Source organism: Peromyscus leucopus, chromosome 9 (genome assembly GCF_004664715.2).
Source record: "Peromyscus leucopus breed LL Stock chromosome 9, UCI_PerLeu_2.1, whole genome shotgun sequence".
Lineage (NCBI taxonomy): Eukaryota > Metazoa > Chordata > Mammalia > Rodentia > Cricetidae > Peromyscus > Peromyscus leucopus.
In genome coordinates, this window is record NC_051070.1 from 15538458 (window position 1) to 15557843 (window position 19386).

The following is a 19386-nucleotide window of genomic DNA, read 5'->3' on the forward strand; positions in this document are numbered from 1 at the left end:
CAGCTCCCTCTCCAGCATCATCTCTGCCAGCATCCTGCTTTGCTTCCTGCTATGGCAATAAGGAATGAAACCTACAACTTGTAAGAGAGCAACATCAATTAAATGTTTTCCTTTATAAGTGTTGCCATGGTCAAGGTATATTCACAGCAAGAGAAACATCAACTAAGACAAGGAAGATGATATAAAATCAGAGAAAAAGATTTTTTAAAAAAGTTTTTAAGAGTAGGATGTATATGTATGACTCTGTAATCTCAGTGTTGAGGAGGCAAAGGCATGACAGACTGGACCACACAGCACATTTGAGCTCAGCCAGGGATTCATGGTGATGAGACACTGTCTCAACAAAGAAAAAAGAAATCAGAGCTTTAAATAGAGTGAGGCATGCCTCTAAAATATAAGATCAGGTAGATATATGGCAGAAAACCAAGAACTTGGTCTATTGTGCCATTGTCTCATGAAGTTTGTAGTAGTATGTGCATAAAATTGCATTCAACCAAGGATAACTTGATTCTTGGTTCTAAAATATACATTTTACAATTTATGAACCACATAGAATAAACTAATTAGCTATAATTTGCTACTGTTAGTTTTTAACATTAAGTCATTAAAGGCCCTTTTGTGTGGTTCAGAATTCAGGATGAGTGTTTGAAATAGTAGTGTTATCCTGGGTTCAACTGTTATCTGTTGATTTCTTTTGACCAGAAAACAATCTTAGCTATAATTTATGTTATCAGTACATCTCTTACTTTTGTGACCAGGTTAATGCCTGAAAGCTCCTCATAGTTTTATTTATAATTGTGTAGAAACAAGCTGTTTGAATAACGTGTGCTGACTGTTACTATTTGAATTTTTTAAGTTCTCTTTTGGACAATCTACCACTTGTCTACATGTCTTAAATCCTTTCTTTTCCCCAAATATTTGATATCTTGCATTCATTTCTATGTCAAAGTATTGGCTTCCTCCTTAAATTTTTGACCTGTAAATTATACAGAAATGTGGTATTGATTTTCTGCCCACTTGTGAATTCCCTTGGATGACCAATTTCAAGTTGTATTCTATTGTGGGCAGAGAATATACTCTCCATCATCCTGACCTTCTAAGTTTATTGAGATTCATGTTATGGCCTAGAGTATGGTCAATTCTGTTTAATGTTCCATGTGCTCTTGAAGGAAGCACATTCTGCTATTTGATGAAGAATTTTATAGTTTCTTCTTTGTGCAGATGGTTTAGTGTTTTTCAATTCTATTTCCTTGTTTATCTTCTTTTCAGATCTTCTATCCAGTATTTAATTTGGGAAATTAAGGTTTTCAATTCATTACTAAATCTTTGTTATGCCTTTATCTTCTAACAAGATTTTCTTTATATATTTGGTATTTTAATTTCTGAATATGTATTTATGTAATTATGATATTTCTTATTTTTAAAACTATATTGTGGTTTTAGTAGCTCTGTGTTTTGAAGTCATTTTGCCTCATATTAATACAGATACTCCTGTCATCTGATTATTGATTTTATTTTAAATAAATCATGATTTTTAAACATATATAAAGCTTTATTCAACCGTAAAGAGCATATTCATATAATGACTGGAATATATATCAAACTATTAATCATTATGTCATCACTTTAAGCAAAATCAAGATCATAAAAATTAATATTCCATATTTTCCATCATGTAGTTATATATAAAGAGATAGATTATATATGTGTGTGTGTAAATTATATATATGTATTTATATGCTTGTAGATTGTATATGTGTATGTACATTTATATATATATATATATATGTATATTATACTGGAATACTGGAAGATAAATGATTCCAGCAGGAAGGAGAGAGGGATCAGATGAAAATAAAAGGTAAATGTCAACAAAGAAAAAATATCGCTTCTCGGCCTTTTGGCTCAGATCAAGTGTAGAAAATAATATACTTGTGTAAAAATTTCACAATAAAGTCCACCGTTTAGGAAACTGCATAGTTGTATCACATTTTTAAATCAATTCATTAAGTTCTTATTATTGGTGAAATTATTATGGCCACGCCACATAGTTAAAAGGAAGATTTATTTAGTGGGTAACTTACGAAAAAGGAAAAGGTAGGTTGTGGGGTTTGGGGAAGATGTACTAAAGTCCAGCGGTGTTCTCTGGAGCTCTGCTTGGTCAACCTCCACTGTCTAGGGTCCAAGAACAGAGAGAACGCGCGCTGGCCCAACCAGATCTCCAGGCACCTCCCTTGGCTACGCCTTGTAGGCATGACAGTTGCCGAAGCCTCAATGGGGGTTGGAATTTCCAGATCAAAGCTGGAATGGCTACCCACTACATCTTATTGTTTATTCTTTTCACATTTGATAGTTTTATGTAATCAGTTACATGGGAACATTTCCTCAATACAAGATATCAAACCCAGAGACGTTCTATATGCTCGGCAACCTCTAGCCATTTCATTCATTTTTGTTGTTTATTTGTTGTAGACTTTATTCTCACCTATATATTTATAATGAATTCCTTACATATTTTTGTTTTAACCAAGATGATAAAGACAATTTGCATATTTATACAGATAGCTTCATTTTGCTTCTTTATTTTATCACATGCCTTCAAGCTTTTGTCTTATATTCTTTGCTTTCACTATAAAATTCTTTCTGAATTGGTTTTAGCAATATCCAACAATCTTGAATTTGTGGTAAAGATACAAAAATAAGGATTTTATAGCTTCCAACAATACTGGCTCATAATCAGCTGTTATTGACTCCCAGTGGAGTTTCCATCTTCAATGTATAAGCATGCAAAATATATTGCTAACTACACTGGTTCTAAAAATTGCTGTTAGAAATGTCCCAAGTTGGTAATAACTGCATTTAACAATCCATATGGAAAACCCTACTCTAAGTAAACAATGGTGTACAAACCCATAACAAAGAGTACTCAAATCACATAGTCAAGTTATTCCTAGGTATGCAAAAATGAAGAAAAATACAAAATGAGTAGTACCTTCTGTAATATTGGTCCTTGGTATGGTGGTAACTGTGTTAAACTATACCAATATTGATATTTCTGTTTTTCAATAGAGTTCAACCACATCAATTTTGCTCTTACTATATTTTTAGAGTAAATAAGATTAAAAAAACTTGATTGAAAATTTGTATGAGCATAGAATATTAAAGATCTATATTATATAAGATTTGTTTCTTGCAATGTCTTATTATTGAACTTCAAAGTTCATATATAGTTACTATTTATAGAAAAGCAATTTACTGTAGAAATATGTACACATTTCATTAAGTATTTATACTAAACTCATTTTCAACTTTAAACAACATGTTTAAGATTTGTAGAAATGACACCTTGGTTATAGAACTAAAATAAAGCATTATTTTGACTTCTGACATTCTGAAATGGAAACATATCCATCATGCAGTGCCTGCGGAATAAAGTTTTATTTGCTACTGAAAAAGGCTCAATAAAAATGTTATCTGACAAGAAAGTCATGGTTGGTTCTTCACTCTAAATTTTTTTTCCTGAACTAACAGTTAAGCAATGCTTTCATCTATACAGTTTCTAGTATTTTACATATATTCCTTCTATTTGACCAAATTTAGACAAAAAAATGGGAGGAGGACACACTGGTCTATGACTTATAATGTTCTATCAGAAAATGACAAGTTTTGTACAACTCTATTGCAAACCTCATTTTGCAATATCAAGTTAGTAATGGATTGCATGGAGGATACAAGGAGTCTTATATTTTGATAAAAGAATGTAAAAGGATACAGTTAAAATATATATATAACATGGTTTGGGCTCTGAGACATCCTATAATCAATATGGTTACAAAAGGCAGAATTCAAATATTTAACAAAGTGTTCTAGGTCTGAGGAAATGACCCAGTGGTGACTGGATAGACTCCATGAGTAATGCAGAAAGAAACCTATCATAAGCAATATGCACAAATGTTAACAACATTAACCTTCTCCATTACTCAAGGGAATCTAAGTTAGTGTAGCCACTATGAATATAAATCAGTATGATGATTCATCAAAAAATTACAATTAGGGAGCTAGAGAGATGGCTCAATGGCTCAGGGTACTTGTGGATGTTGCAAAAATCCCAGGTTCTGTATCCAGCAACCATATAGTGACTCATAACATTCATAAATCCAGTTCCAGGGAATCTAATACCTTCTTAGGATTTCCAAAAACACTGTACACAAATGGTGTACATGCCTACATAGAGACAAAACAGGTCTACTCATTAAATAAAATAATCTGAATTTTGTACCACTCCTAAGTATATTATTGAAAGAATATAATGCAATATACCTACATATCTATGTTTATTGTTATACTACTCTAAACATAACTGTTTGAAGCAGTCAAGATGTCCAAGTAGATGTATGTACAAAAAGACATGGAATATATATGCACAAGTGAGTTTTACTCAGTCAAAAAAAGTAAAAACAATTGAATTAGCTATGTTTCATGAAAATGCATAAAAATGGGAATTGCCATGGTAAATGAATTAACTCAAACTCAAAAAGGCAAATATATTTGTTTTCTTATGTGGATTCTAGATGATGTACACACACACACACACACACACACACACACACACACATGTTTGACATGAAAGCTGTTGGGGAGAAGATGGAAATAAATTGGATGAGAGAAGGAAGAAGAGAAGGTAATGAGGTAAGAAGAAAGCAAAAGTTTCACGTTTCCTCTCATATATATTTTATACCATATATACTTATGAATGTATAGTGTGAGTGTAGAACTGAGACTACTGACAGAGAAGAAGTAGGCCAGGAGAGGAGAGGTGAAGACAAAACATGAAACAGAGTGGTGAGTGAGAGCAAACTCCAATGAGCACACTGGAAAGTGTCATAGTGAAATTGATTATTTGTACAATATTTTGAATTGTATACAAAATTCAGCAGCAGTGTGCCAAAAAGTGAAAACCTGAAAGTTGCCACACATTAATCAAAATACAATAGATAAAAGTTTAATATGTTTGTGGACAAGCATAAAATAGAGAAAGTCAGTAACTTTCTACTTTTTTATGATACAGATCTTAGAGATTAATATAGAGTTGGAACAAGAAAATTCTTCAGAAAGATATATTGTTTCCTATCAATTATTTCACAGGATAGAAGTTCTTTGTGATTTAATAGCTACAGGATATAGCCAGTTGAAAACCAAAACAAAAGAAAGCAAAACAGAAATGGACCTAAAGAAGAGCTACTGGGATGAGATGACATTATATATTTTAGCTCATGAAAGTAGACTGAATTATCTACTTCCAAACAAAATCCAAGATCACATAAAATAGTTCACCGACTATGATCAAGTAGGCTTCATCCCAAGGATGAAAGTGTGTTTCAATATATGTAAATCAATAAATGTACCACACCATATAAATGAATGGTAAGCCAAATACCACATGATCGTCTCATTAGGTTTGTAAAAAGGCCCTTTACATAATCTAACTTGGCATCATGATAAAAGTCATGGAGTGATTAGGGATACTAGAAACAAACTTCAGTATAATAAAGGCAATTTCGAGAAATTCCATAGCCATTGTCAAATTAAATATAGAGAAGCTCAAAACAATTACACTAAAATCAAGAATATGACCAGACCATCCAGTCTTTTCATCCCATTTGAATATAGTAGTTACAGTCTTGCAGAAATATGACAACTGAAGGGTTGCAGGAGGATAGTAATTGGAAAGAAAAAAAGTCAAAGTATCTTTATTTGCTGATGATAGTGTACATAAGTGGTCCAAAAACTTTCACCAGGAAGCTCTTAACAGCTGATAAATACTTTCAGCAAAGTACCTGGATATAAAATTAACTAACAAAAATCAGTAGCCCTTATATTTCAAAATGACACAAATGCTGAAGACAAAATCAGGGAAACAACAGCTTCCTCAATAGGCTCAAATTATACAAAAATCTTGATGTAACTCTAACCAAGAAAGTAGAAGACTTGTATGACAAAAATTTTCAAGTCTTTGAAGAAAGAAACTACAGAAGATATTAGAAGATGAAAAAATCTCCCAGGCTCATATTGGTAAGATTAACATTGAAAAAGTGCCATCCAACAAAAGACAATTCCCAACAAAATTCTTCACAGACCTTGAAGTGATAGTGTTCAACTCCAAATGGAAACACACACACACACACACACACACACACACACACACACACACACACACACACAAGTTTTTTAAAAGCCTTGAAAAATGAAAGAACTACTATTTCAGATAGCAACTTGTAGTACAAAACTATAGTAATAAAAGAGGTTAGTATTGGCAGAAACATTCGCAGTAATCAATGGAATTGAATCAAAGACTCAGATAAATCCACAAACATATGGGCAACTGATTTTTGAGAAAAAAAAAAAAAAGCCAGAAACACACACTGGGAAAAAAGACAGCATCTTCAACAAAAAGTGCTGGTCAACAAGATGGCTGCATGTAGAAGAATGCAAATCATCAACCTTCACATAACTCAACACCAAATAGATCAATGAACGCAACAAAAAATCAGATTAGCAGAGGGGGAATGAATCTAGGAAAGAGAGAAGTTTCCTTGGGGAGCTGAGAGGAGTGGAGAGAGGGGAATCTGTCATAGAGATTTGTCATATGAGAGAAGAATCTATTTCCAATAAAAATGAATACTATAAAACCAGATATCCTGCACCTTATAGAAGGGAAATTTGGAAATGGGCTTGAACTCATTGACACAGAAGAAGACATTCTGAAAAGAAGACAATTAGCACAAGCCCTAAGATGAATAATTAATAAATGGAAAATTCATGAAAATGAAAAGTTTCTGTAAGGAAAAGGACACAATCATTTGGACAAAGTGGCATGCTACAGAATGGGAAAAGATTTTCAAAAACTCCACACCCAATAGAGAACTAACATCCAAAATATATGAAGAACACAAGAAACTAGATCTCAAGTAAGCAAATAATCTATTTTTTTAAATGGTATAGATCTAAACATAGAATTCTGAGTAGAGGAATCTCAAATGGCTGAGAAACACTAACAGAAATGTTCAACATTCAGTCATTAGGGAAATGCAAATCAAAACTACTTCAACACTTCATCTTATACAAGTCAGAATAGTTAAGCTCAATAAAGCATGTGACAGCTCATACAGGAAAGGAAGTACAATAATGGGAATATGCATCCGATGGGAGTGTGAACTTGAAGATACACTATGGAAAGCGATGTGGTTTTCCTCATGAGAATAGTAACTAAACTATCCCCCAGATTCACCTTTACGATTCTTGGGCATACACCCCAGGGATGCTTCATCCTATAATAAAGATATTTGCTCAACCATACTCATTTCTACTACACTCATAGCAGCTAGAAATTGGAATCAAGCTAAATGTCTCTCAACACAAGAATGGATAAAAAATAATGTGGTACACATACAGAATGGAGTATTACTCATCCATTATAACAATACTATCATTAAAATTTCAGGCAAATGAATGGGGCCGGGAGGGGGGGATCATCCTTAGTCAGGTATCCCAGACTCACAAAGTCAAACATGGTATGTACTCACTTATATGTTGATATTAGCTGTTGTGGTATCTTGTTTGTGTTCTAACAATGGAGATCAGAGTGTGGAGCTAGCTACTAGTTAGCCATAGAAGCCAGGAAGTGGTGGCACACACCTTTAATCTCAGCACTTGAGACGAGGAAGCAGGAAGATCAGAAATTCAAGGCTACCCTGGGCTACACAAGATTGATCCAGTCCGAAAGAGAAACAGAGTCAGGTAGTAGAGGCTCACACCTTTAATCCCAACATTTGGGATCTCATGTCTTTGATCCCAACACTTAGGATGAATGTGCCTTTAATCCTAGCACCAGGAAGGTGGAGACAGGAAGTAATATGGCTGGGCAGAGAAAGGAATATAAGGTGGGAGTAGACAGGTGCTCACTCCCCATTTTGGTCTGAGGTAAAAGTAAGAAGTCTCTCTAGTGGCTGGGTGCTTTATTTCTCTGATATTTCAGCATTTACCCCTGATATCTTGACTCCAGTTTTTTACTGGAATTTGTGTAACAAATAGCTTCTAAGTCAATGATAAGTAAGCTATAATTTGTAAAACCAAAGAGTGTAAGTATAGAATAAGAGACTTGAGGATACAGATATATTCCATTCAGAAAAAGAAATAGAGTATATAATTATGACAATTATTGATGGATATGGTGGTGGGCTGGAACTGGATGATCAAGTTGGGATGTGGAGGTGTAAAGCAGTTGTAGAAGGAAAATAGGGAACACCAGCTTAAAAAAGGGGGGCATTTGGGGTTACTCTGGAAAAGTAATATAGTAGAAATGTAATACTAAAAAATATACAATTTTGAAAGGGAACTAAGTGAAATTGCCAAATAATGAGGGAAAGAGTGTCCCAAGATACCATCTCTTGTCACCAAAGGAAGCTTCCAGGATCCAGATTGGTTTACATCTAATTGAGTTGTTGGCCCAAGTTGTCCCACAAGAATCCCAAAACCACCCAGCCTCTTCCCAAGACAATAGTTTGTTCTCCCTAAACTAACAGCAAAGCCACATTGCTGAAGACAAGACCAACACAACTCATTGAACATGGAAATGTCTGTCTAGTGCCTCCATATACTCTTCAATGTTATACTCTAGCACTTTGATATTGGAAGGTACTCCTCACACTACCTAAGTGAAAAGTAAACACTCAGTCAGCCACAAAAATCTTTAATAACAATGGTTTCCTTCCTGCAAGATATGCTAATACATGGTGGAACAAAGCTTGTGGGAGTAACCATCCCATTTCTGATTTGTCTTTAGACCTTCTCCATGAGATAGAGCCCATACTCTTACTGCTCGCTGACCAAGAAGCAGAGACTAGATAGCCCAGGGTCATAAAGTAAAATCAAATACTACTGGTTAAAAAAAAAAAACAAAGAGTGATAAAATAACTCCTAACGATGTTCCTACATCATGCCTTGTTCAGCCATCATCAGAGCAACTCCCTCCTGCAGCAAATGGGAACAAATTCAGAAATACACAGGCAGACATTATGCAGAGAAAGTATGTGTGAGAGAGAAAGAGACACCTTGGAACATTCAGCCCTAAGTGAGATGTCCATCAACTCTGTTCCCTCAGAGCTCAGAGAACCTGGTGGAAGAGGAAAGAGGAGTATAAGAGCCAGAAGTGATAGAAGGCGTCAAGAAAACAAGGCCTGTAGTGCAAATTCTAATTGATCTTAATAATAAAACCTTGGAGACAAAGGAACGAAGAAGCACAGCCACTCTTTAACCTCAGCAACTCCACAACCTGAAAGGGGACTGAGGTGTTGTCTCTACCTGCCTTATATTCCTCTCTCAGCCCAGCCATACTACTTGCTGGTTTCTCCTCCCTAGTGCTGGAATTAAAGGTGTATGTCTCCCAAGTACTGGGATTGAAGACATGTAGCTGAAGTTTTCTCTCCTACTGCCCAGCCCCTTGGGCCCCACAGCTGCTTATAAAAATAATCCCTCAGAAGCTTATATTAATTAAAACTGCTTGGCCATTGACTCAAGCCTATCACTAACTAGTTCCTACACTTAAACTCAGCCCATTTTGTTAATCTATATGTTGTCACCTGTTCTGTGGCTTTACCTGTGTGCCATTACATACTGCTCCCTGGAAGGTGGGCTAGCATCTCCTGACTCAGTCTTCCAGCCTTCCTATAATTCCCCTTGTTTGCTTATACCACCTATATTTCTTGCTTGGCTACTGACCAATCAGCATTTTATTTATCAACCAATCAGAGCAATACATTCACAGCATACAGAGCAATACTAGCAGCAAAGGCATGAGGTCCCAAGTCCTGGGATTAAAAGTGTGTACCACCACTGCCTGGCCTCTATGGTTAATTAGTGGCTACCTCCACACTCTGATCTTCAGGCAAGTTTCATTTGTTAGAGCACAAACAAAATATTACAACAAAGACCCTTTAAATAAACATAAGCAGAGCTCATATGAAGTCACAGAGACTAGAACAGTATGTACAGGGTCTCTGTTGCACTTCGTCAGGTCCCCAGCATATATTACAGCTAACAGTTTAGAATCCGGGGGATTCTTGAGTGTGCAAATAAATGGACCTCTGGTTCTTGAGTCTTCTCTTGAGGTGTTTTCCTCCTGTTCTTTTGCCTTGTCAAACTTTTTTTGTGATAATTTTTGTTTTATCTTATCATATTTTATGTTGTTATATTTTATTATTATCTCTTAGAAACATATTCTTTTCTATTAAGATAAAAAATAGATTAATACAGAAGGGAGGGAGGTGGGGGAAAAGTGAAAGGAATAGAGGGTTAGGGAAATTGTGATAAGAAAATACGTGAGAAAAGAATTTATTTTGAATAAAAGAGAAAATAAAGCATGTTGGATATAACGGTGGTGGCTCATGCCTTTAATCCCAGCACTTGGGAGGCAGAGGCAGTCAGATCTTTGTGAGTTTGAGGCCAGCCTGGGCTACAGAGTAAGATCCAAGAAAGGCACAAGCTACACAGAGAAATCCTGTCTCGAAAATAAATAAATAAATAAATAAATAACACTGTAAATTTCAAACACCTAGACATTTCTAATATTTTCACCACAAACAGCAACACAATTTTAGGAATAGCTGTACTTTCCATAAATTGAATTATTATATAATATATCCATGTATTAAAAAAGTCATGTGATGTTTTTAACATTTAAGCTAAAACTTTTTCAAAATAAATTTCATATTTTCAGAAATATGTATGATTAAAAACAATGGAAAACAGATGAGAAGTATATTGGCTTCAAACAAGTATAATATAACCTCTCCACTCCCTCCCAAAAAAAGTTCTAAGATATGAAAAATTATTCCATCTGAAGTATTTTAGATCTTAGAGAACAGAATTTTAAAATATTTTCTTGAGCAAACAATAAAGATTCAAGGAGAGGACAAGTAAACACCATCATGAACATCTATGTCTGCTGTCAGGTGTCTTTCTGTATGCTGTGAATGTGTGTTGCTCTGATTGGTTGATAAATAAAGCTCCATTGGCCTATGGCAGGGCAGCATGGAGCCAGGTGGAAGACTCCAAGGGAGATAGTGAGAGAAGAGAGGAGAGTAGGGTAGATGCTGCTAGCCTCAGCAGGAGAAGCAAGATGTAAAAGTATGGGTAAGCCACAAGCCATGTGGCAAAGTATAGATTTATATAAATGGGTTAATTTAAGACATAAGAGCTAAAGCCGGGCGATAGTGGCGCACGCCTTTAATCCCAGCACTCGGGAGGCAGAGCCAGGCGGATCTCTGTGAGTTCGAGGCCAGCCTGGGCTACCAAGTGAACTCCAGGAAAGGCACAAAGCTACGCAGAGAAACCCTGTCTCGAAAAACCAAAAAAAAAAAAAAAAAAAAAAAAGACATAAGAGCTAGCTAATGAGAAGCCTGAGCCATGAGGCCTCACATTTTGTAAATTATATAAGCCTCTGTGTGTTTACTTGGATCTGAGCAACTGCAGGACCATGGATGAGAGAGATTTGTCTGGACCATGGGGGCCCGGTCAGGAGACAGGAAAACTTCTGACTACAAAAGTCAAAAAGTAAAAAAAGTTCACACAACATTAACTAATGGAAATAAGCAAAATAGTAAATGGTTGACATGATGCGATGAATTACTCCACCCGAAATAGAACACTACAAAAAGGGTAGTTGTCCAAAGAGGATGGTGTCTTATCACAGATGTCCATCAGAGGATCTGTTTGGTAAGGGACAGGAGAGCAACTGGCAAATGTAAAATTCACACTTAACTATGCCGAAGATGACTAGTAGCAAATTTCATTAATTATTCAGCTTTTTATTCTTTTAATATATTAAATTTTATTTTGCCTCATTACTCTTCTTCATAATTTTCTGATTAGTCTACCATATTATTTTTCTCAAAAATTAGTTTCATTTTACAAAGAAATCCCCTTCCTTCTCCTGCTGTTATTCTAATTGAATTACCACTGATTTTGTAAATGAGAATTTCAGTTTTGCAATTTGTGTTTTCTTTTCCAGGAGCACATCATGTTATTTGCTCATTTTAATCTTTTTTTTTTTTTTTGTCTTTGCATATTGCCCCCTTTTGTTAACTATTGCTTTACACACAGGAACATACATAATAAGGCAAATATAGAAACAAATACTGCACCTTTTCTGTAAGGTTTGTGTGCAATTCTGTGGTTAAAAATATACCATATATTAGAAATAAGTTTATTTCAATACTTAACTGATTTTTGTATGTTAATTGAATAACATTCCATAACAATGTCTCATTTATTTCAATGTGTTTTATATTAATTTATGTATTTTTCGGCTATATACTTAAACTATTCAATTTTATTCTTTCTAGGCTCTGCATATAGTATGGCAAGTCCATCTGTGATACACTACTAAATTTACTAATTAATATAAACTATAGTGTATAAGATTAACTTGTCTAGTTTGAGACTTTAATAGTAAACTTTTACATGTTTATCTTCATGAATGTGTATGTTTATATGTGGAATGGTGATTGAATATATTAGCCCAATTGTTGTATATAATTCATGTAATATTAAAGATTTATATACAACTGGGCGGTGGTGGCGCACGCCTTTATTCCCAGCACTCGGGAGGCAGAGCCAGGCGGATCTCTGTGAGTTCGAGGCCAGCCTGGGCTACCAAGTGAGTCCCAGGAAAGGCGCAAAGCTATACAGAGGAACCCTGTCTCAAAAAACCAAAAAAAAAAAAAAAAAAAGATTTATATAATCTTCATTAAAATAATTTTCACATAATTAGAGTTTCAATGGGAAAAACAAGAGCATAAATGATGTGTTAATTGCATCTTAAAATATTTTTATTAGAAAACTTTTAAGGAAATGAAAATCTTACTTTTTCAGTAAGTTCATAATTAACTTTTAATAAGTTTTAGAGTGAAAGAATACTTAAATAATACAAATACAAGTACTGACCACAGATTTGTGCAGATTTTTATTATTAAAATGGAAGGGCAACCTCTAAGCTATTATTGTACCAGACTGGGCACCAATATGTCCTAGAAGATGCCGTTTAAATATGAATATGAAAATCATTCAACTAAAATAAATATTTTTATCAGAAGGTCATTGTACTCTTTTCTCACAAGTTAATATGGGAGGGAGGAAAGTACCAATTTATTCAAAATAACATAGATGTATAAACTGCTTTTATTGTCACTTGAAATTATATAGAATATTCTAAAATTCTGTGGCATGAAACATTTACCATGAAATTAATGTATTTGTGGGTTTTTGTGTGTGTGTGTATGAGGTTCAATCCATTCTGATCTACATTTGAGAAATCAAGCTATCCTAAGTGAAACCATGGCTGGAGCTACTCAACTTGGCCATACCTCTGGCACTGATATGTGTGGTTTGTTGTATTCGAAATGATGCCCTCACTCACATCCCTGGTGTGTGTCAATGTGACTGGAAGAGCTAATGTACAGCCAAGTTTTTTGTCTATGCCCTCTCCTAGGAGCTCCATTGACCTGCCCAAGAGATAGCCCTTCTCAGCAGACCAGACAGCACTATATCTAACTTCCTGTTCAGTGACATTCTAAAAAGCTCAGAGAAGGAGAAAGATAAATGTTTGTTACAATTTATCTCCTGTGGTCCCAGAATGTAACAATTTTGGTTTTTTTGTTTGTTTGTTTGTTTGTTTGTTTGAGTTAACTAAATTTAAATGCCACTCAGATTTAAGGAAATGGAATTCAAATTCTAGCTCTATATGGGAGAATTGGTAATGAAAATAAAACTTATTGTTGAGCTAATATTTCAATTTAATGAAAATAATAAACAAAACTTTTCACCTTTTACCCTAACATGTGAACATGCTACTCCATATAAACCTAAAACCTCATATAAGTGAATGTTCTCAGTCAAATATGATAGCTAAGAATAATCTAACTCTGCTTCAACTCTGAGTACATCAACAACCCAATAAGAGTAGGCCTATGAGCTGGGCAGTAGTGGTGCACACATTCAATCCCAGCATTCGAGAGGCAAAGCCAGGCTGATTTCTGTGAGTTAGAGGCCAGCCTTGTCTACAGAGTGAGATCCAAGACTGGAATCAAAACTAAAAAAGAAAAAAAAAAAGAGTAGGCCTCTGGATACAACATTTGTAACTTTAGTAGCGATCCAAGTATGTGTTAAGTATCCTCGTATATATTTTCCATATATATATATATACATATATATATATATCCTCATATATATATCCTCATGTATATATATCCTCATGTATATTTTCATATAATATAGAAACCTACTGGATATTAAAATTCATTTTCCATTTTCTATATTGTAGTCAAATATAGCATATTTGATTGTTTTGGCATGTTGAAGAAATGATGATATATTCAAAACTTGATTCATCACTTCATCTTTGTTTGCATGGTTATACTCTAAATTCACTACCATTGAAGTTTTTCTTTTTTTTTTTTCAGTCATATGTACAACTGAGTTCTTTGTAGTTAATGTAAGGTATACTACTATCTAGTTTGAAGAAAGAAGTTGAAAAGAATAAGATTATTTTACATTCTGGCAAGGGAAAAGAGTTACAATTCCTGACATTCAAAAAGGGCATCTAAATTAGGCAGCAATACCTAAGTGAGGTTGCTGCACATAAAACTATCTTTCCAATTTTTAGCATATCAAGAAATATCACCAAGCCAATTTACCAGAAGGAAGGAGGATATAAAAGAAATGGAATGTAAAGCCTTTGATCCACCATTTTTGGTTGAGAAATCTGGCTCAGGAGTAAAGAGGAGAGCTGCAAGGAAGGCGGGCCTTGATCTCTAAAATATTGGCTTCTTCTGCCTGAGCCTCAACTTAAGGAATGATCAAAGTTAGTTCCACTTTCTGTCTAGTCTTGCTATAAAGCAGACTTGGAAATGACGTGTAGTGTGGTTGCAGAAAACAGTCAGATTGAGAATATGGTGAGAGTTGAGTACCTAAAGCCATGGTTCAGACAAGGAAAAGTCAAAACAAGTCTCTGAATAATAGAGAAGGTGAAGGAAGCCAATCACATAGAATATATCAGGTTAATACATACAATGTCAATCAAAGGAATCTGAGGTCTTGCAAGGAGTTTGCCAAAAGCAGGAGTACCAGTTGCATAATACAAATGTCCCTAAGTAGACAGCTCACATTAGATTTCAACACAGCATATATAGTATGAGGAGGAACTGTTATAGCCTCAAAACTTATTCAAATTTGTTCTTTCTTCAAACAGAGGGAATATTTATAAATAATTATTGAAATAAATATAAAAATATACCTTGACAATTTTACCTAAAGATAATGAATATTAAGTTGCAAATGTCAAATTATTATATCAAATAAGATTGTCGATGGATTCTAGTTCATATTTTAATAATTTTTAATTACGTATACGTGTGGGGTTATGTACACACTGGTGCCATGTCACAGAGGGCAGGAAAGGGTGATGGGTACCCCAGAGCTGGTATTAAGGGCAGTATTGACCTGACTAATGTGAGTATTGAGAAAGAACTCAGGTCCTATGCAAGAACAATAGTGTTCTTAACCACTGAGCAACCTCTCAAACATCCTAGATTTATGTTGTCACTTGCAACTAAGTTGTTATTAAAGAAAATTATATCATTTTTAGAAAAATAGAAAGTCTGCATGTGGAAAAATATCTACATATGTTCATATCATACATATTTTCTTTTTTATACCTAACTAATTTATTATTCTCATGTTATCTTAATGTTTCCATAGCTTTTTCAAAGCTGAACAACATGAAGCACATTTGATGATTTTAACAGATTATCCTATAATAATTATTTTCAAAAATACAGCCTCTAGGCTAACATCATCATCCAGCAGCTTATTAAAAGTGAGAATTCTCAGCCCACCCTATATTTCAATGAGAGAGAAACTCTTGAGCTAAATAAACCCCAATGTCTTTGTTTCATATGCTTTCTCAATGAACAGTATATTTGAAAAATTTTAGAGACACTCTTGCAGTAAAAACACAATTTAATCTTAATTTCTCCATATTGCTTTTAAATTTTGCACAGTATGGTCTCCTCCAGTCTCAGTCAGTGTGTGCTGTTTGCCAAGGTATAAAAGTTAACTTTTAACATTCATTCTTTGACATTTCAAACATGTGACTATCCCTTGGCTGATTTAATTAACATTCTTCAAATTAGCCTGTGCTAACTAATTTGGGAGGAAATGCCAGGTGACTAATCTCTGTTTTCTCTGCTGATGTCTCTTTCTATTGCTTTTATGCTCCCTGCAGTGTAAGTCTGCTATCTAAAGTTATCTTTGAGGGTCCTTACAACAAGGTTTCTTAGTCAATGCTAATCTCCACAGGCTCTTTGTGTTTCACTTTCAATTCTCTCAACATTCTGAAATCCCCTATTTGACTTCACTTCTTCATTTAATATTTGACTTTTCCAGTATCTTGGCAAAACTATAAACCAATAAATTTTACCCATATTTAATCTGCTTGCATATCACATTTAATTTACCAACTACGTTTTTGAAAGGAATACTTTTCCTAAACATCCTCTGATATTTTGGACTGTTCGATATCCTAAATGGTTTCTCTTCTTCTATTTCTGAATTGGCATTGTTCCTTAGTTTATCTTGTCCGCATTTCCTCTCTCTTGCTCTGGACTGAAGCTGCCTAGAGAATTTTTCCATCTTGTAGGCTTACAGTTTATGTACTGATTGTTACAGAATTTGTATTTTTGAAGCTGATCACACCTATGAAAATGGACAGACTTCCTGAATCACTAAGTATATAAATGTTCTTGTACTCATTGTGATATCATAAATTTATTATATCTTGTTTATATTGCAATAAATTATCATATAACTATGTATTTATTAAATATGTTAAATGCATCAAAGTAATAGCACTTGAGACTTATAAAATTTCTATACAGAAATAACCAGTGTACATGCAACATACATAAGCTATATTCCTTATTTGCAAGCATGCTGATTTTCCTCACCAGCTCTGTAGCTGCTTAGAATCCCAGAGTACTTTTGATTATCCATATGGAAAGTGCTGTAACCACTTATGCATAAGCCACATGCCAAGTATACTAGACAATTCTTGTGTAAAAATCTGTTTCTTGGACAGTTATTTGCACTTGGTTGCATTTGAATTACAAAAGAATATGTGCTTCAGGATATAGATCTTTCAGGTTCAAAGCCAGCACACAACATTACCCTTGAGTTACAGGATATGCCTTTCCATAAATATATTTTCCTTCTGGGAACCAATATTCTGTCCAGGAAATCTGTAGAGAATGTCAGAATGACATTTAGTGAAATTCAGTTTTGAAATGGACATGTGGCTTCAAACTATTGTCTTGCTTCAATGTATCTTAGAACAAGACTATTGAAACAATGATTCTTTTATGGCCAAATGTCAGCATAAAATGTCCCAGAATTAAAGTTTTCCTAAGGGTATGTGATTATGTATGTGTGTACAGAATATATGCATGGGTATTAAAAACTGCACACATTCTTAACTGAAACATTCATTTTTATTACTTTTCAATAGTCACATGGTAGATATTTTATTCAATTCAGTTGATGCAAAAAATCATTTAAATATAATTAAATAACAAGATATGAGGCAAATATAAAACAAATTATCAAAGTGAATTATAGGGCACTGAACATGGGAAGGTTTTCCTTGAGCTGCTCTCTCTGATAGAACTCTGATGAAGCATGTGTGAACTTTGATGTAAAATTCAAGTCTTTTGTGAATGAAAAGTCTTAAATATAACATTTGTTTCTTATAATCTCTCTGTCTCTTACTTGATTCAACACAAAATAATGCATGCTTTATGCTTCTGGAAGAGCATGCAGATGCAAAGTTGAACAGTAATGAGATCTGATCGCTGTCATAAAATGTCATCAACTCTTTGGAGAATATGGGACAGTGTATCAGGCAAGTATCACGAGAGAGGAAAACATACAGGAAGTGGAATGAAGGGAAAAGCATTCCAATACTGGCCCAGAAATCTGTAAATGTCAAGGGGGGCTTCCCTCTCTCATCATAAGGGGAATCAAGGTTCAAGACTTTAAGGACACCACTGCTATATTTTGTCAAAAATCCATTGATTTTTATGCATTTCTTCCTCTCCTTTTGTAGGAGCTTGAAGGTCTTTGGAGAACCCATGGGATTGCACCTCTGTAAGTGTTCTTGAACCTGGACTCTGCTCCTCACTTATCACCACCTCCATAATATTTGATTCCCCTAACTCTAACTCTTTTTCAATACAAATATATGACCTCTGAGCCTTTGACCCTGCTGAATTATGCTTACAAGCAGATGGATTATTCTCAGTTAATGCACAATATCTTGGCATCCAATCAGAGTTATCACAGAATCTGATTATCTTAGTGCTTTGGGTGTACACTCATTCTCTCACTCTAGAGAACAAATTACAACTTCTTTTTCCAAATACTGTTCATCTTAACCTCAAGTTTATGGATAACCAGGTAGGAAGCCTCACACGGACCAAAACTAATCTCGACAAGGTCACAAGTAACTTCAGTTTTGCCAAAATAGGCATTTTCCACTTGATGTGCGCATCACACATTGTCAGGTGTGATATCCACTATTGTTGACCTCTCCCTTCTAAAAGCCTTTCTTTTCTCTTTCACTATGTGCTGAAATTCTATTTGTCCTAGTCTGAGTCTTTTTTCTATTCTTTATAAACATGTAACATTGAATGTTCTTAGAGTAATATCTAGGTGAGTATTTCTTTCACTACATACAAATGTTAAGCATTTCTGTATGTTTTTTTGGTTGTTTCGCATCTGTTCTCTTCATACCAGATGCTAATGTTGTGTCATTTCACTTCAGCACCTTCTCATTGCCTTATGTGTTCTAGTCACTGTGTGTCTACCTCTGTAACATTATACGGGGCATTACACAGAGAAGATGTGTTTGTTTGTTCAGCAAATGAATAAATGGAACTACTTGTGACCTTATTACAATGACATTTGTGCCTGTGTGGATAAAGCATAGAGAACAGGTCAATGATTTACTTTCCTTTTTGTATTGTCATTATTTTTTTTTTGAAACGGCAGGCTTTCAGCTGCCTTTTCTCTCATTGAGTGTAATCATATCTTGTTATTATACTCTTGTCCTTGCTTGAAAGCTGTAACTGCCTGCCTTTTCTTTTCTGAAGACATTGTACCTGTGCTGAAGCTAAAGTCTTTCTCTGCCTGTAGTTGGATATGGAAGCCTTGCTGCAAGGAAGAACTTGCTTTTACTTTAGTGCCTATAGGGCACCTGCCATTATTCATTTTGATCAG